Here is an 18,485-nt window from a genome sequence, read left to right as displayed (position 1 = left end):
AAATTACTTGGGAAACAGGAGATGGCAGAGCTCCAGGTAAACTCAATGTCACCTCATCGGGGACCCTACCCACTTTCCTTTCTTGCATCTCAGAGATTTGAAGGGTTGTTTTGCTTTTCTATTGATGAGGCTGAAAGTGGGCAGCAAGTCATCTTCTTTAGTAGTCAGGGGAAATGGCTTCTTGGGTCTTTAGACCTGTGATTCTCAACCTGTGGGGTAGAGACACCTTTGGGGGTTGCATATCAGATAGCCTGCAAATCAGATAGTTACATTAGGATTCACAGCAGTAGCAAATTTTCAGTTATGAAGTAGCAACAAAGACTAATGTTATGGTCGGGGGTCACCACAACATGAGGAACTGTATTAAAGGGTGGAAGAATTAGGAAGGTGGAGAAGCACTGATTTAGACATTCACATAATCCTGAAGACAGTAAGTAGCAGTTGTTCACAGCTTCCCTTTTGGGCTTCGGGATGCAGATCAGGCAGATCAGGTAGAGCATTTGGAGAGGAGGCGCTGCCCTGATTCAACTCTGCTCTATCATTGACCTGGGAATCTTTGATCCTCTGAACCTTGGAGTTTCCTCTCATGCTGTAGGAGAGCCGCCTGACATGGACCGTGACCTCATAGACACAAACGATCACAGGGAACTTCGAAAGGAGCAGGAACCTGCCTCCTTGCCTCACCAATGGCATCCGCCATTAAGGCAGCGTTTCGGTAGTATCCTAGCTCCCAGGTGTGTGCCACCATGCCAGCTGGGCTAACCCTTTAATTTGGGGAATCCTTCGATGTGGAGATAGAATCTTACATTGACAAGCATTCATTTTCCAGGGCTCCAAGGAAGCAGCTGACCAAGACGTACTGGGACAAGAAGCCCCTTGGAGTCCCCAAGGGCAGCATCCTTAAATTGTTCTCATCCATCAACTCTGACAGTTACGGCCCAGAGGGCCAAGAGGAAGCAGTGACTGGGGGAAGAGAAACCCCCTTTCTGACAGATGCTCCTCGCCCCCCCACCCCACCCCCCTGTTCCTGTTTCCTCTCTGAAATCATTTAGGAGAAGAGGAAGGCAAAGCTGTAGGCCAAGGTGGCAGCTTGGGATGTGGGAGCTTGCAGCCAGCCTGGGAGACACGAGACCCTGTCAGAGAGAAAGCCAGCGTGGGAAAATTGTGTTCCCTTTATTTCTCGCTTTCTTGAGACAGGGTCATACCATGTAGCCAAAGTTGGCCTTGAAGTTGTGATCCTGACCTCAGTCTCCTCCTGAGTGCCGGGATTACAGCTGTGTGTTACCACGCCGGTCTTGTTTGGTTCTATTTAATATGTATAAAAACAACAGTCCTACCATATTACCAGTGCATTTCTGCCTAAGGAGAGCAAGTAGTTGCTAATGAGACTAGCTAGCAAAAGTAAGAACCACTAAACAGGACCTCCTTAAAGGTCTCCTCTGTATTGGCTTGTTCCCAGGGAACGTGCTGTTGGTGCTCATCCATCTGAAGCACTCAGGCAGGTGGGAATTCCCAGAATTATGTAATGGGTGCCAGGTTGAAAGTCGGTAGATGGGTTGGCATTCAAGTTCAGCTCTGCTTAAGCCCAAGAATTCAGCTGTTACTCTGGACCTTGAACTTGGAGTTACAACACCAGAGCTCAGATTGACCCGTTTCTATGACATCTTTATCCCAAAGCTGGCCTTCTCAGGGCGCCCTGCTGAAATGGGCTGCTAATCAAAGCTATTCTCTAGATCCGGGCGGGGAATCCGAGGTTCCCAGTTCAGGACGATGGAGAGTCGTCCAGTTCCTGTGTAAACTGCCTCCCCCACCCCCTGCAAGCTGGCATCAGGACTAGCCACTTCCTGTAAGCATGGGAGGGGTGGAATGCCCCCGGGATCCTAACTGGCTGGGTGACCCCGACTCGTTCACCCCACAGGACCAATGCACAGGTGACTTCAACTCTTCTCCTCGGGGTTTTAAAATTGTGGTTCTTTTTGGATAGAGGATTGATGTGTTCTCAGATTTTCAGATTTCACCAAAGTCGCCCGTGGGTCCCAGCAGGAGGTGAAAACAGGGGACGCTCTCTTGCTTGGAACTGGCTCATTCCAAATCACCTTGGAGGGCAGAATTTCTCTTTGGCCAAGGCCCTACAAAGCAGTTCTCCACAGTGTCTGTTTTGCATAGTGTGAGCACCATGACCCGGAACTCTTGACGGTGCCCCAGCCTGCAGGGGGCGGGGGGGGGGGGGGGGGGGAGTAAATTCCGCTTTTGTGTTACGTCCCTTACGTAGTGTTAGGCTTGACTTACGTCACCTCCAAAAGGAATGTTAGAGTCCTGTTCTCCAGTCTCCAGAGTAGACCTTTTATGGAGAGAGGGTCCTTATCGAGGACATCAAGTTGCAATGAGGTCATGTGGTTGGTCCTAATCTGACCTGGGAAATCTGGACACACAGTCAGCACATGTAAGGGAGGGTGATACAGACAGAGAGAGAGGAAGGGCTGGGTAAACTGAGGAAGGGGGTGGGGTCAGATCCTGCCTCCCAGCCCTCAGACGGATCAGACCACCTCAACCTCAAGTTTACTTCTGACCTCCAAACTGTGAGTCACCCCCGTCTGCTGTGGAGGCCGCTCAGCTGATGGCAGCCTGTTAGGAGCCTTCGTTCACAACATACATACATGCCTTTCGAGGAGGAGAGTTCCAAGTCGAAGTGCTTTATGGCTGAGGGAAGTTATTCTTGGCCCCGAGGGGGGTGGAGGCCACGCTCTGCCGTTGGATTCTGAAGACCACAGCATGGGAAAGCAGGTCAGCTGCCCGCCTCCCGCTTTTATATTTTGTGTTTTCCAGAGATTTGTCCCTAGTCCACGGTGCCAACCGTTGCCATTAACTGGAATTTATATCTAAAATGGCATGGTTTTAAGTAGCCAAGTCTTGGGAGGCTGAGGGTGCCAGCTCAGTGATACAACCTGTTGCTTAGTGTGCATAAGACCCTGGGTCTGTCTCCTGCGTCAGAAAGTGAAACAAAAGTCTTAAATATAGGGGCCATTTTCCCATTTGGGAACTAGTGTGTAGTTCAGTAGTAAATCATATGCTTAGAATATGTGAAGTCCTGGATTTCTCTCTCTCTCTCTCTCTCTCTCTCTCTCTCTCTCTCTCTCTCTCTCTCTCTCTCTCTCTCCATGTCTGGTTCTGCTCCTTGTCCCTAGGTAGCAAAGATGCCAGTCTAGAGCTCAGCACACACCGCTCTGTTTTTACCATTCCTGCCCCTTACAGCTCTCCAAATACGTGGCTCTTTGTGTTGGAGACTACAGTATGTCCAACCCAGCAAAGCCGGATCCATCCTGATTCTGAGGACTGGAGGAGCCTTCTGTGGCCTGGCAGTTGCAGGTGACAGTCCTAACCAGTTCTGGAACAGATGAGAAGTTCATTGGCTGTTAATAAACTGGAACCAATCAGTGACCATGGGCTGATTGTGCCTAGCGGCTGGGGACGCAGGTCCTTGGGAGCGCTCACACTTGTGTCCCGTTATCTGCATAGAGCGGAGGCTCCTGCCGCTGTTCACGTTTGTTACAGAGAATAGACATATGTCCCTCACACTAGCACAGGGAATAGCTAATGAAGGAACACAATGGTTGCTTATGCCCAGGGCTGCTGCAAACAAGGCTCTGTTACTCCCCCGCAGAAGCACGAAATGGTAGTGTGTTTTTAATGGACAATAATGAATGTATTTGAAATATATTAGAATTGATTTAGCCCATGCACTCGACTTTAAAACAAAACAAAACCCCGCTGTCTTCCAAAAAGGACGTTGTCCATTTGCATTCCACTGTGGTGATCTAGGAACGAGCGTCAGCTGTCAGTAAAAATTTGATGGTTGGTCGTGTTGTTCATTATAACTTTCTTTCCATATAATTTTTATAAATGGGTTATAATCTTTGGGATGGGAGCCGTGTTGAGTGGAAATGATGCCATAGTCTGGGGCAGTCTCCAGCATATCCTGGGACAAAGCGCTGAAGCGTTTTGAGGAGGGAATGTTTTTCTTGTGCCAAGCTTTGGATTCCTTCCTTTCATGTGAGTGGGACTCACAAGGAAGATTTTTATTAAAAAATTAAATTGTGGAATCATTTTAGTACACTGAGATCAGGCAAATCTGAATGCGGATGCCAGCACCCCCATCTACCAGCCCTCAACCTGGCACCCAGTACATATGGCCTGTTTTCCTGGAAATCCCCACCTTTCCCGGCTGTCATGAGGGCCAGCACCAATAGCACACTTGTGGGAACAAGCCAACACAGAAGATAAGGCTCGTTTGAGTAGTTATTTTATTAGCAAAACGTTGTATTAATTGCTATCAGTTATCCATCTTAGGCAGACAGGCCTTGGTTATACGATGGACTGGGATTTTTATCAGGAGAAAAACATGATTTTCTTTTCCCAACTTTATGCTCTCATGACCAGGAACAAATCTCGAAGCTAGCCATGTCGCTGAGACCGTAGACAAATACGGGATCCCTTGCTGGAAAACTAGTAAGAGCTTCAAGCAGAGCACCGGCCGACTTGTGGCTGTTCCAGGCAGGCGTGTGTTGCTGCTGATGGCGGCATACCTCTCCAGGGTCATTTTATTCTCAGTGAGGACACACAGGGCGACTAAGTCCCATGTGCTCTGTGGCTCAGGGGCTTGGACAGGGATTCAATTGAGGTGAAATGAGTTAAAAACGGGAACTTCAAATTTAATTTGTTCATTTGTACCAGGTGTGTGTGTGTGTGTGTGTGTGTGTGTGTGTGTGTGTGTGTGTGTGTGTGTGTTAGAGGTCAATGCCTGCCTGTGTGACAGAGGGAAGCAGTACCAGATTGTGCGGGGCTGGTAAGAACCGCAAAGACTCGTGGGAAGACAGACATGGGCAACGACCTGCTTCGTTATCCCAAGGCGTCCAGAAACAGACCCGGAGTGGGATGGTGTGCCTTTCCTCAGGGGTTGCTGGTTTGATGATCGTGTCCTGGTCTCCCTTGGATAAGGGATCAAAGGTATTCTATTCCCTTGCACCAAATGCCACAGGCTGTGCGTATAACCTACGCATCTGCTCTCACATCCAGTACATAATCTCTACACCGCTTATAATATCTAATACCATGCTGATGCTATGTAAGTAGTTGTCATGTTGTACTATAATGACCGAAAAAAAAATCTGTGTTTAGCATGGATGAATTTTCCCCAAAATAGCTTTCTTTCCTTCTCTTTTCCTTTCCTCTTTCTCTTATGAATCAGAGTCTCATGTAGCCCAGGCTGGCCTTAATCTTGCTATGTAGCCAAGGGTAACCTTGAATTTTTGATTCCCCTGCCTCTATCTCTTGAGTGCTGGAATTATTGGCCTTTCCCAGCATGCTTGACTTGTGGGGCACTGAGGATGGAACCCAGGGCTTCTGCATGGCTGGCAAGTAGTCTCCCAGGGAGCTACATCTCCAGTCTTCCCCCACTTTTTTTTTTAATCAGAGATAGATGGAATCTTTGAATGTTGAACTACGGAGACAGAAGACTGACTATTAATAAATTAGGAAAGCAGCAGGAAGAGGCACCTGAGAGGTTGGGACTATAAACATATCCTGTTTTTCTATTTTGGTTGATCATACACATATTTTCATGAATCTTCATATATAGTTTTTTTTCACAGACCAGAAAAAAAGACATCTGCAGCCTAATGTGTCTTCAGCATCATTCACAATAGCTCAGGAGTGGAAACAATCTATGTGTCCATCAACTGATTCTATAAAAGAACGAAACCCTATCAGTTGTGACGACATGGAAGGAGCTAAAGATCACACTATAGCACATGAGGTAAGCCAGGCACAGAAAACAAAAACAAAAAACAAAAAAACCACCCTCATGAGCTCATTCACATACGCAATACTGAAAGTTGATTCCATCCAAGTTGAGAGTAGACTAGCAGCTCCCTCGGGCTGGAGGTAGCTTTGCAGAGGGAGAAGATGGAGGAAGGATGATGGATAGGATCAAGTTAAAATAGACAGGAGTGAGGAATTGTGGTGTCTGAGGAGAGAGTGTTTAACCTGACTTAAACGTTATGCAATATATATAGGAATTGAAGCATCATACGGTATTCCATAAATAATAGTTTTATGTGTTTATGTGTTGGTTATTGAAAGGAAAGAAAGAGAAAATGAAATTAAACCTGAGAAGCAACCATGAGGTGTAACATGAATTGCTAAACAGTCTTATTAATTTAAAAAAAAAACCCAGAGCCAAATATTGGAGTGAAAGTTGAAAGATCAGAGAAACAGAACAAATCACAGCCAACCTCCCCTTCCCAACTCCTCAGCCGATCCTGTTTCCACAAATCCTCAGACTGAAAGCCTCTGAGTCCTCACTCCTGGGGGGTCTCAGTTGAACTGCTGCTCAGTTCCTGTCTCCTCACGCCTATACCTTCTCCACCCAGCCATGTCACTTCCTGGGATTAAAGGTGTGTGTGCTTTCCAAGCAGAGGCATGGAATCTCAAGTGCTGGGATTAAAGGTGTGTGCTACAAGCCTGGCTCTGTTCCCAGTGTGGCCTTGAACTCACAGAGATCCAGATGGAGCTCTTCCTCCTAAGTGATTGGATTAAAGGTGTGTGCCACCACTGCCTGGCCTCTATATCTAATCTAGTGGCTGGCTCTGTCCTCTGATCCCCTGATAAGTTTATTAGGGTACACAATACATCACCACACTGAGCTTTGGGTGAGAAAGCATTTCTTACTCAGTGACAGGGTGTCTGTAGCTGGTGCAGGCCCTGAGGTTGAGGCTGAAGGAAACACAAGGAAAGTAAAAACTGTAGGCCAGCAATTTCATTCCTGTCCCTTCACTCACTGAGAATGAATGGTTTCTGTCCAGGGGTGGAAGCAGCAGTGACTCCCTTTTCCTGTGGAATTGTGGGTTGTCAGGGTGGGTGAACAGGGCCATCCTGAGAAACCGATGTGTGGGTTAGACCTGCAGGTGGTGGTGTTGGATTGGTTGGTGATGGATGCAGGTGGTGTTGGATTGGTTGGTGATGGATGCAGGTGGTGTTGGATTGGTTGGTGATGGATGCAGGTGGTATTGGACTGGTTGGATGATAGAATCAGGTAAACTTTGGAAATCTACCTGTTAAGTGAAGTCACAGTTCATGCTCATTCATCTTAATTGTCAGGTTGAGGGGATTTAGAATGAACGTAAAGACGTAAACCTCTGGCCAAGTCTGTGAGCAAGTTTCTTGATTAGGTTAACTAAGGTGGAAAGATTCTCCCTAAATGAGAGTAGCACCATCTTATGGGCTGAGGATAATATATTAAAAAAGGAGCCAGCGAGCTCTCTGGCTTCCTGACTACACATGCAATGCGACCATGTGACCAGCTACCCATACCCCGACACCCTGACTTCCCCCTCATGATAGATTGCACCCTCCAATTATGAGCCAACGTGACACCCTAGTTGCATCTGTCAGACATTTTGTTAAAACAATGAGAAAAGTCACTAATTCAGTGAATGTTGGCCAGTCCCATCCTTCCTCCACGCCTCTTTATCTCTGAGATGATAACATCAGGTTAGCTCATTGATTAAAATCCCCAGTGATTACAAACTAGGCTCTGGAGATTCCCCATCATTGAGTCAGGTGTTTGCACAGATGCTAAAGAACAAGCCAAACCCATAACCCTCCCAGGTAGTCTTGATGCACACTTGGGTTTGTGAACCAGGAGTTGAGACTTTGCTCTTGCGTTAGTCAGAAGGTTCTCTGAGCAGAATAAACCCGAGTGGTCTGATATTTAGCTTTTTCTCAATTCCCTTTGCCCACCTGATGCATCTTCTAGGGCCAGTTTAAATCCTCAGCCTTCCTCCACTTTCAGGCACTTCTGATCAGTCTTTTCCCATCTCTGGAATCATCCAGGACCTGGGAGGGTCTCCTCCATGTACAACAGCATTATTCAGTGTAATTATCAACCCGGCCGTCTCTCTTCGCTGGTCTTCCCAGAGAGAAGGGCATGAACCTCATTGGGAGAGCCTTGTCTGCTCCTGCCCGGACACCGTGGGTATTGACTTCCATTGGACTTCTCTGAGCTGGTGTTCCACCAGGTCACTGAGTCATCTCAGCATGATAATCGCTCCTCTGCTCACTGTCACTTCAGCCCAGTGAGCATCCGTGCCCCCTTTCCAGTGGGGCAGGACATAGTTTATTCATTGCGGTCACCTTCATGCAAATCTCCTGGGTATGTGTTTCTTGTGATTTTATTAGCCTGCAGGTGAGGGTTGTATTTGTCTCATGACATGCTGTTAAATGCCTCAAATGGCAATGGTTTTTGGCAACTTTCGGTTTTGATTTGGGGAAGGTTGTGTGACAGCCTCTGTCCCGGTCAGTCATTCTTTCTTTCCCCACTACTTATTAGGCAATCTTGTCCCAGAAAACAAAATGAAAACGGTTGAATCAGCATGTATGGGAAAGGTGGAGATAGAGTTGGGATTGTTGGGGATGAGAGTGGGGGAGCAATACCACATGCCAGGTGGAGAAAGCCTGATTCCTCTGTATCAGGTTTCCTTGTTTTCCACACTCCTGATCTCACCCTCTGTGTAAAAACAGCACACACACACACACACACACACACACACACACACACACACACACACGCCCCTCATAGTAAATGCTCCTTGTGATGTTGATGAGGACATAAGAGAATTCTGGAGAGAGAGGCACGCCGTATATTCGAATGTGGTACCTAACCATGGCTTTCCGAAAGAACTTGGGTTTTGAAGTGCATCAGCAGGCAGCGTAAGAGTCCTTGTTCCTGGAGCGGATGGGGTAAGTGCTAGATACACACAGTGCTTGTTTCCCAGCCAGCAGGCTCATGGTAACTTGGATCCAGGTCTGGAAGGGGCTGTCTCTCTTCCTTACGTGCCAACTCTGCTGAGACTCTGGTCTCTCTTTCCCCTCCCCCTTCCCTTCTAAAGCCTTCCTCTCCCAGGGGCACAGGCCACCGGCAGGGTCAGACTCTGGCCGGGAATCTCCTGGGGAGCTCCTGGGATTCTCTTCTCTCCGGCCACCTGGTAGGACAGACCCTTCCCATTTTGAAACTGCGCTTTGTGTAGCTTCCTTTTCTTATTCTGTCCTTTTCCGGAGGAGTTGTCATCTGCCACGCTGGCTGTAATTACAATGTCCCTTAGGGTGCTGTCGTCCCTTTCCACTTACTGAGGTTTTAATACTTCCTCCCAATGTGCCGCGCTCACACGATTTCCCTCTAATCCGACAAAATCCCTCTACCTAACCTTAATGCAAAGGTGATTAGCTTTCTCTGCACCGTGTGGCATCTTCTAAGGGAGCAGCTTGCTCACCGTGAGCCAGAGAGGTTGTGAGCGGAGCAAATCTTTGGTGGAGACCATGAGTGACAGACCTGAGCTAACAGGAGCATCATCCTGCAGTAAACACACCACGTTTCTCTGGAGCACAGGACAAGGGTGAGGAAATGGGTCCCTGAGGTTTAGTTAAATCTTGATGGCTGCAGTTGAGGACATGGCTCATTTGATAGCGTCCTCGCCTTTGATGAAGGAAGCCCTGGATTTGATCTTCTGCCCACACAAACTACTTGATAGCCTCTACTTGTAGTCATAACAGGTGAAGACAGAGGAAGGAGGATTAGAGATTGGGGGCATCCTTGGCTATATAGCAGGTTTAAGGTCAGCCTGGGATACCCGAGACATTGTCTCAAAAAAAAAAAAAAAAATCACAATAACCATGTTAATGTCTTAAGGGAGTATACACACACACCTATCTGGGTTATCGTTGCAACGTTTCTGTGAATCTTAACTTGTTCCTAAGTGAAGAGATAAACTAAAAATCAGTTTTGGCTGGCCTGGAACTCACTATGTAGACTAGGCTGACTTCAGACTCACAGAGATCCACCCGCCTCTACCCAAATGCTGATATTTAAAGACGTGCCACTATATTTGGCAATATTTTTAAGTAAGAGGCAATTTAAAGGGAGTGTGCGTGCTTTTCAGATATCTCAACACAGTGTCATCTTGACAAGCTTGGGTTTGTGAATCCCACTCTGCTACTTGTGGCCTTGTGGTTTCTGATTTTATTCTCTCCTGGGTAAATAGAAATAGAGATCTTGAGTCGGTACAAGTGGAACAGCCTGAGTGATGTGAGTTTTTCTTACTGAAGTCTCACTGAGTCCAGTCTATAGTTGATGAGGCAAATAGCCACCGACCATCTCTTTGTTTTAAATACGTCTCACATAGAACACCAAGTGAATCATGCTCCTTGCATTTTCAGACATTAGTTTCTTTGTTTCAAAATAGATCCCAGAGCTGGCAAGATGGGTCAGTGGGGTAAAGATGTCTGCCCCCAGCCTGACGACCTAAGTTTGATTCCTAGGACCCATGGTGGAGGCAGAAGAGCAATCAAAATTGTCCTCTGACCTCTGCACCACAGCAGCCACAGTCTGTCTGTCTGTCTGTCTGTCTGTCTGTCTGTCTCTCTCTCTCTCTCAAATGTAAAAGAACAACAACAATAAAAGCAAGACAAGGGCTGGAGAGATGGCTCAGAGGTTAAGAGCACCGACTGCTCTTCCAGAGGTCCTGAGTTCAATTCCCAGCACCCACATGGTGGCTCACAACCATCTGTAATGAGATCTGGCGCCCTCTTCTGTGTACATAATAAATAAATAAATCTTTAAAAAAAAAAAAAAAAAAAGAGCCGGGCGGTGGTGGCGCACGCCTTTAATCCCAGCACTCGGGAGGCAGAGGCAGGCGGATCTCTGTGAGTTCGAGGCCAGCCTGGGCTACCAAGTGAGTTCCAGGAAAGGCGCAAAGCTACACAGAGAAACCCTGTCTCGAAAAACCAAAAAAAAAAAAAAAAAAAAAAAAAAAAAAAAAAAAAAAAAAAGCAAGACAACACGTCCCAGAGCTGTCTGAGAAAAATCAACGTGTTATGGTTTAAATCTGAAATGTTCCCCCAGGCCTGTGTGTTGAAGCCTCCTGTTCAGGTGGTGCAGTTGTGGGAGGAGCTGGAAACCTGGGGAGGTGGGGCTTAGCTGGAGAAAGCGGGTCACTCCTTCCTTGGGGCGTTATCTTGCCCTCCTCTGTCCCTCTCTGCTTCCTGTCCACAACGATCTGAACAGCCTCTATTGCCCGATCCTACTGTGCTGTGTTCTGACCCCCCAACGGTCCAGGAGCAAAGGAGCCAAGGACAATGGATCGAGACCCCTGGAATCATGAGACAAAAGAAGAACTTCTCCTTCTAAGTTGTTGACACCAGATATTTTTGTCATAGCAACATTCTACCTCCTCCTCCTCCATCCTCCCATATCTCAGAGGTCAGGACGAAAGTCTGTTACTAAGAGGAACCTTGAATAGGAAAGAAATGTCCGACAGGCAGGGACTCGGGTCGGACTCAGGGTCTGCGGTCGCCGCTATCTCCTGTCCGCTCACGGTGTGGGCGCTATAAGGGAAGCAGAGCTAAAGGACATCACCGTTCTGTTTCTTCTGCTGGAGCCAATGCTACCGGGTCAGGCCCAGAGTGCAGAGGGGTTCCTCAGGGCCAAAGTTTGTCGTGTATCCTAAAATATATTGAGCACTGATTGTGTTGACAAGGACAATCATTCCTGAGCATGAGTCCAGTTCATAGGACTTCAGGATAACCAAGAGGAAGATTGTTGGCCAACTCCATGTGGACAGCTAAGTCTTGGGGACATCTAGACAACAGTCTTGCACCTCGGCCCCGCCCACCACAACTTAATCTTCTCACGCTCTCCTTGCTCTCCTTCCTATGGCTTATTTCCCTCTTCCACGGCTTTCCAGCTGGGCTCCAAGCACTAACTTCCTGTGAACACTCAGAAAGGACCCACGGTTGGTTCCCTTGGCTGCCACCCTCACTGAGTGACTGATGGCACACTCACTGTGGTCTGGCCACCAAGAGACCTCATCCAGTCGTTTACCACAAGCCACATGTGGCTTCACAGAGTCAAAACTAATGATGATGAAATGAAACCTACATTTTCCAAACGCCATTGGGTGTGACCACGAAACTCGGCGCTGCTCTGGAATCTGGGCACAAGTGGCGTTGCTTTGGGTTTGTACTCCAGAGAGGGAGAGAGCCCAGCCTTCTCTATGTGGGCATGGTGGAAGGTTTGGAGCAGTCACCTCGGCCACAAAAGGGGGCCGTACATTGAGGATGGCAAAGTGACAGAAAGCATCCTGGTCCCCCATATACCAAGGCACTTCCTAGACATCATCTTCCTCCCAGCACGGTGTTGGAGCTGGCTGTCTTTCTCGGTGTCCTGCCTAATACACATCGCAAATGACCCTCTCCCAAGCCTACTTCTGCTGTGCGTGGTCCCAGCCCTGCTGGTCTCCAGTTCTCTGTTTTCTTTGATTCCCTTCAAGGGAAAACTCACCGGTTTGAGACCCTTGGCGCTCTGCTTCATGTTCCAGCCAGTCTATTGTTGTGCTGTGGTAATGACTTGCTCTGCAACCCTCTCCCCGAGATGGGTGTTTGAGGTCTCCGGGGACACTTGGCCACACTGCATTCGTGGGAAAAGTGCTGAGCATCCCAATAGGCTGAGATATTGGGGTTCATGCCAGCCTCCCAGGGATCCCCCCATGAACACAATGAGACTTAGACCAGTTTTGAAGGTCACTGGTCAGTAACAGACCTGAGTGTCTATTGTAGCACAGAGGGTTGATGGTCTTTCCTGGTCTCTGTGTGCCTCTGCTGTGTTTCTGCCTTGGCACTGATGTGAAATGACATCCTTGTGTGCCACCCTCATCTCCATTGCCCAACTGTGACCCAATGCCCAGCCCTGGGGATGTGAGCTGGAGAAGAGGACATGACCTCTTGGGAAGCTCAGCACGGCTTTGTGGGTGGCTCATTACCAAAGATGGGCACTGAACCCCTGGTTCATCCTAGGACAGGGATTTTCAGATGTAGGAAAACGGATGAACATTTCTCTGTCGCTTCTTTTTGTAGCTGCCAGAAGGCCTGGTATTTGCATGTGCATGTGTGTGCAAGTGTGTGTGTGTGTGTGTGTGTGTGTGTGTGTGTGTGTGTGTGTATGTGTGTGTTCACATGTGTGTATGTATATCTATGCATGTGCCCAGGTGTGTGTATGCATCTGTGCATACACATGTGTGTGGGTGTTTGCATGTGTATGTACATGAATGTGGAGGTCAGCTTACAATAGAAATTATCATTCCTCAGATGCCAGCCATTTGTTGTTTTGCTTTGAGACCAGGTCTCTCACTGGCCCAGAACTCACCAAATGGGCTAAGCTGGTCCCCAGCACTGAGATTCAAGTGCATGCAGCCACATCTGGACTTTTCCCTGAGGACCACACTTAGCTTTCTTCATGTAAGCTCTGGGTATTGAACTCATGCAAGGCAAGCACGTCATTGACTAGGCTGTTTACCCCCTATACTGTCTGTGCCCCGTGGCCGGTGTGCTTGTGTATAGTTTTGGTGTTGACTTGGGTGAATTTCCTTCCTCGCGGATTTCTTTCAGTGTGTGGTAGAGTAGAAGAGACCCTTTGAAGTGTGAGGGAGAGAACGTAGGGCCACATTCCCCACACGACATCTAAGTCAAAGGAGAATACTAAGTAGATGATTAACACTCGTCATGAACACAGAGGGCTGAATCCAGTCTCTCTTTTTCTGACTCCCTATTGCATGTAAATGTTTTTAAATTCTGCATCACAAGTCAATCTAACAGAAGCAAACCTCTGGTCATCATTCCCTGGCATGTTTGCCTTTGAGTTGGATAGAACGGGCATGTCCTCCCTCCAAGGACAACCATCACCGCCCTAAAGACAAGCAGGGTTTTAGAACCGGGCAGCGTTGGAAACAGGCTTTGGGCTCTGAGTTCTGACCCAGGCAGGGCAGGCCTGGCTGTTGTCACAGACATCTGGTGGAGCACATTAGCGCAGGACCAGCCCTCAGCTCAACATTGTCCTCTTAGCTGTGTCCATTCTGCAGGGACATTTTGGCAGCTCAGCGGAGTACACAAAGGAGAGTTCTGCATTTGGGATAAATATAGCCACCGAGGTTCTCTCTTTCTTTCTTCTTTTTAAGAATACTCAATGAGCTGGGCAGTCCTGGCACACGCCTTTAATCCCAGCACTCGGGAGGCAGAGGCAGATGAATCTCTGAGTTCCAGGCCAGCCTGGTCTACAGAGTGAGTTCTAGGTCAGCCAGGGTTACACAGAGAAACCCTGTCTCAAAAAGCAAAGACTAGGGGTTGGGGACTTAGCTCAGTGGTAGAGCGCTTGCCTAACAAGCACAAGGCCCTGGGTTCGGTCCTCAGCTACAGAAAAAAGGAAAAAAAAATAATTAAAAAAAAAGGAGAGAGAGAGAGAGAGAGAGAGAGAGAGAGAGAGAGAGAGAGAGAGAGAGAGGTACTGAAAAGGCTTACCCTGGCTGTCTGAATTGCTCAGTGATACCCCCTCCCACACACAATGTCCTCATTCTGTCTGTGACATTGACATGGACAACTGGCAGGAGCTGCTAATTTACCAGAAGATCTTTTAAAGTGTGTGTGTGTGTGTGTGTGTGTGTGTGTGTGTGTGTGTGTTTATGTGTGTGTGTGCGCGCGCGCACGCGCGCACGCGCGTGTGTTTGAGAGAGGAGAGGTGAGGGCACATGTGGGGTCAGGGGACAGTGTTTAGGGGTCAGTGCTGTCACTGTATTCAGTCAGAGTTCCTCTCGTTTCACCTGCTGTGTAGTGGACTCCAGGCTGCTCCAGAGCTCCCAGCCGAGTCTCCTGTCTCCCCCTCCCACCTTGGAGAACAGCGCCGGGGTTATGAGAGCCTGCTGATGTACCAGGCTTTTTACACAGGCTCTTGAGGATCAGATTCGGTCACCAGCTTTGTACGGTCAGCACTTTCTCCCCACTGAGACATCTCCCAGGCCCCATCACACACACACACACATACACACACACACACAGATGGACAGACACACACACACACACACAGATGGACAGACACACAAACAGATATACATACACATGCATACACACACAGAAATACACACTAAAGAGACAGACAGACACACAGACATACACACTCACAGACACACACAGATGGACAGACACACAGACAGATGGACAGACACACAGACAAACAGATATACATACACATGCATACACACACACAGACATACACACTAAAGAGACAGACAGACACACAGACATACACACTCACAGACACACACAGATGGACAGACACATACAGATGGACAGACAGACAGGCAGACAGACACATGCACACACACAGTGACTCATCCAGGGGCCTGGAGAGGAGGCTCAGTGGTTATGAGCACTTGTTGCTCTTGCAGAGAACTTGGATTCAGTGTTCAGTTCTGACCACCCACAGAGTGGTCCACAGCCACCTGCGGCTTCTGTTCCAGGGGACCTGACATCCTCTTCTGACCTCTGCAGGCTCCAGGCACACATGTGGTACACATACATATAACACTCACACACATAAAACAAAGACTTTTTTTAAAAATTGGACTCATCCAAAGAAACATTTGACTTTTTTTTTTAAATCCAAAGAGTTTACCTTCGATTACCTAGAATTAGGAGGAGCTGTCTACCCATGCACCCGTTCCACATGAATGGTTTTATATCTCAAAGTCTACAGCCTTCTTGCGTTCAGAAACAGCTCTTGTTCACCGTGGAGAGTGTTCCATTTCAGCTTTAGGAAACGCTTTGATCCTAGCCAATCATTTCAGACGATCTTGTGTTTACATCAGTGCCTGTAAGACACCAGGAGAACACGATCTGTTGATGTACTCGGTGGAGTTGGATTTTGCTCCTGTTGTCTTGTTTGTGGCTTCCGGGGAAGCTCTGTGCCTCGTCTACTCTCCATAAAAAAAGCGCTTGGGAGCCAAAAGTTGCCCGTATGTGGTGATTCTATCCAGTGCATGTTCACTGAGTGCTTCTCTGTCCGTGACTGGACGGTTAGACGTGCGCTGCCTGGGACTTGGGTTTAACAGGGGGTCAGTTAATATGACCAAGCTTAATGTGAGATGAAGAAGAAAAAAAGTAAAGGACTGGAAATGCCAGGGTGGGTGTGGAAGACTGGAAAGGAAAGGTAAAACTGTGACCTTGAGTTGAGGGAGGGGAAAATATAGCCAGGATAAACTGCATGAGAAAATAAGCTATTTTCCATAAAAGGGGGGAAGCTGGGCAGTGGTGGCACACCCCTTTAATCTCAGCACTTGGGAGGCAGAGGCAGGTGGATCTCTGTGAGTTCGAGGCTAGCCTGGTCTACAGAGTGAGATCCAGGACAGGCACCAAAACTACACAGAGAAACACTGTCTCAAAAAACCAAAATAAATAAATAAATAAATAAATAAATAAATTTAATTAAATTAAAGGGGAGAAAACTGTGACCTTAATGTGAAGAGCTTCTGTGTCTCTGTATAAAATGTAATTCCTTGATTTGCAAGTGTGAAAAAATCATTTCATTTCCTGCTTCTAGTCAGGGCTATGCCTCAAAGCTCTTGTTTTAAAAAGCACATTTCTTAGCTGGGCAGGCATGGTGGTGCATACCTTTAATGCCAGCACTTGGGAGGCAGAGGCAGGCGGATCTCTATGAGTTCCAGGCTAGCCTGGTCTACAAAGCCAGTTCCAGAACAGTTAAGGCTACACAGAGAAAGCCTGTCTTGGAGGGGGGAGGGAAGCATGCTTCTTAAGTCAGCTTCTCTGTAGGTTTCTAGTTGCCCAGAGTAGAAGGTGGGGGCAACCGTAGCTAGTGAGTGAGGATTTGCCATCCGGGGGTCTTCTGATGTGTTCAGTGTATGTCAGATAAAACAATGCAAATATGATTTTGGAACCAGCTTCAAGTGTCATTCTCTAGGTGCCTGCCACTGTTTTTTTGTTTGTTTATCGATTTTGAGACTGGGTCTTCCCCTGGCTTGGCACTCACCAAATAGGCCAAGTCTGGCTTTCTAGCAAGCCTCCCTCGAGATGGGTTGCAAGCCTCCCCCCCCCAACTTTATTTTACATGGTCCTGGGGATCAAACTCAGATGTATTTGTGAGGCAAATGCTTCATGGACTGAGCGACTCTCCATGCCTTACAATATTTAATTTTTACCTTAATTAAAATAGGGAAAGGGGCTGATGGCAACATTTTTACCTTAATTAAAACAGGCACTGCTGTGGGCGATGGTAAGAAGCAGATGGGTGGGTGGGTGTGCCTGGAGCCCTGATCCCGGCTGGTGGAGGGGCTATCAGGAGAGAAAGGCAAGGACTGTGAGCCCGGTCCATTGATGCTGGAATTGAGCAGAAAAAGATGGACAGCCTTCTGGATGCCCTGAAGTGGAAGCTCCCTGCCAGTGCCCCTCTGGGCTGGCTGAAGTCATTTCCTTCCTGTGTTGGCTAAGCTATACTGGACTCCAGTGTCTTCCTCAGCATTGACTTAGCCTGAATAGTTTTCAGAGGCGAGAGCTAGGGATGATGGGAGCCCCCAGCCCAGTTCCCAGGTGTCTCATCTCTCTGAGGCTCCTGGCTGTACTTCAGAATGTTGCTGTGCTGGTCATCTGAGGGCCATAGACAGAGGGCCTAACTGTCCTCTTGCCAGCTGGGAGTTCCCAAGGCTTCTGCGGTAGGGGACACAGGGGATTCTGATAGCTGGAGCCTGACCTGTCCAGGGCACGTTAGAGAATGCCCATCTTGTCTCCATTCTACAGTGGAGGAAACAGACATCACACAGCTTCTGAGAGGCCTAAAAACTCCAAGGCAGGCTTTTACTCCCAAATGAAAGAGGAGGAAATTGCTTGTGACCTGATTTTGTCCTGAGGGTGGAATTTCTCTGTGGGCCAGGCCACCAGGAAGAGAGCTCCGAGATTGGTTTGAGGGGGAGAAAGCTCCGTTTCTAGAGACTAGAGAAGGCTAGCTCTCAAGGCAGCCAGGGAGACAGTTACAAATCTGAAGGTCCAGCCTGAGAACTTCAGCTAACTGCTCCACGTGCTCAGAGCACTAGCCGGTCGATGTCTGTGCAAACGCGGGGTGGATGGTCCTGTGAAGGAGGAACTTAGGTGTATAAACCTCTGTGCACAAGCCGTTCCCATCTGGGTACATGGATATGTGTGCACCCTCAAGCAACCGGTTTGGTCCCCCACACAAAAGTAGGCACTTTGGATTGGTTTTGTGTTCCCGCTTCTCGGAGGAGGACCTCCAACCTTTTCTCAGCCAGTGGACCCAGAGGCTGAGCAGCCACTGCCCTTTTTCAAAGAAGCTTCTGCATGGCACAAGCCAGCTGGGCATTCGGAATCTGTGCAGTGCACCCAGACGCGCGCGCGGGAAATCCCGCGGGAAGAGTAATCCCTCTGCACCCACCTGTGAGACCCAGGAAGCCAGCGGGAGGAGAGGACCCTTGGGCACCTTTCAAAGCGAGTTTTCAAAGCAATCTCTGTAAGCCGCCATGCTACACAGCGCTGGCTGGAGGAACCCGATTCAAAATGCCACCTCCAAGGTAGTTAGTGTTCTG

This window comes from Peromyscus maniculatus, chromosome 12 (assembly GCF_049852395.1).
Source record: "Peromyscus maniculatus bairdii isolate BWxNUB_F1_BW_parent chromosome 12, HU_Pman_BW_mat_3.1, whole genome shotgun sequence".
Lineage (NCBI taxonomy): Eukaryota > Metazoa > Chordata > Mammalia > Rodentia > Cricetidae > Peromyscus > Peromyscus maniculatus.
This window is presented reverse-complemented; position numbering follows the sequence as displayed.